This window comes from Pteropus alecto, unplaced genomic scaffold (genome assembly GCF_000325575.1).
Source record: "Pteropus alecto unplaced genomic scaffold, ASM32557v1 scaffold113, whole genome shotgun sequence".
NCBI lineage: Eukaryota > Metazoa > Chordata > Mammalia > Chiroptera > Pteropodidae > Pteropus > Pteropus alecto.
The window spans coordinates 3,356,180-3,356,777 of NW_006433949.1; the positions used below are offsets into that span (position 1 = coordinate 3,356,180).

Genomic DNA, 598 nt, shown 5'->3' on the forward strand with positions numbered 1-598 from the left:
AAAAACAAGCAATACATCCCCTAACTCCCACTCTTCACAAATATTTTTTAAATGCTTGCCATTTATTTAGTAGTTTGGAGGATTTTGTAAAACAAAAGTAACCTTTGTAAATTGATTTAGGCTGTTTGTAAATATACATGCCAGGGATTCAATACCCCTCAACATGAGGGGAAGGAGTCCTCTAACACTCAAGGAAGGAACACCCTAATTCCCTTCACTCCCATAAACACATACACTCCCTCCAACCCAGTCAAGCCATGCTCAACCTTAAGGAAAGAATCTCTTTGCAGAAGCTAATTCATTGTTCAGAGCTGCTAAGGAGACATTTCTCTCTATCCTTCTGGGAGTGGGAAAGAAAAATGTGAGAATAAGTGCATGAGGGACACCACTTGGCCCTTGGGAAAACTCCCAGGTGTACAAACGAGCTCACAGGTGCACACACGAGCCCACAGGTGCAGAGCAGCTGTTCCGAGATCATTCCATTCCAAATACCCCAGCTTCTTAATCCTCAGAGAAAGAGATCTGGTGAAGTATAAGGTTGTTTTCAGAAACTAGTCTGGAAAACAAAGACTGTATCAAAGCAGGGGGCACCAGTAAA

The 598-nt window shown here is 42.5% G+C and overlaps 1 protein-coding gene across 8 annotated transcripts in view; it reads right to left on the bottom strand.

Moving 5' to 3' along the window:
• Window positions 1-598, bottom strand: part of CUNH12orf49 (chromosome unknown C12orf49 homolog) — a 16,801-nt gene that overhangs the window by 4,799 nt on the left and 11,404 nt on the right. The window lies entirely within an intron of this gene.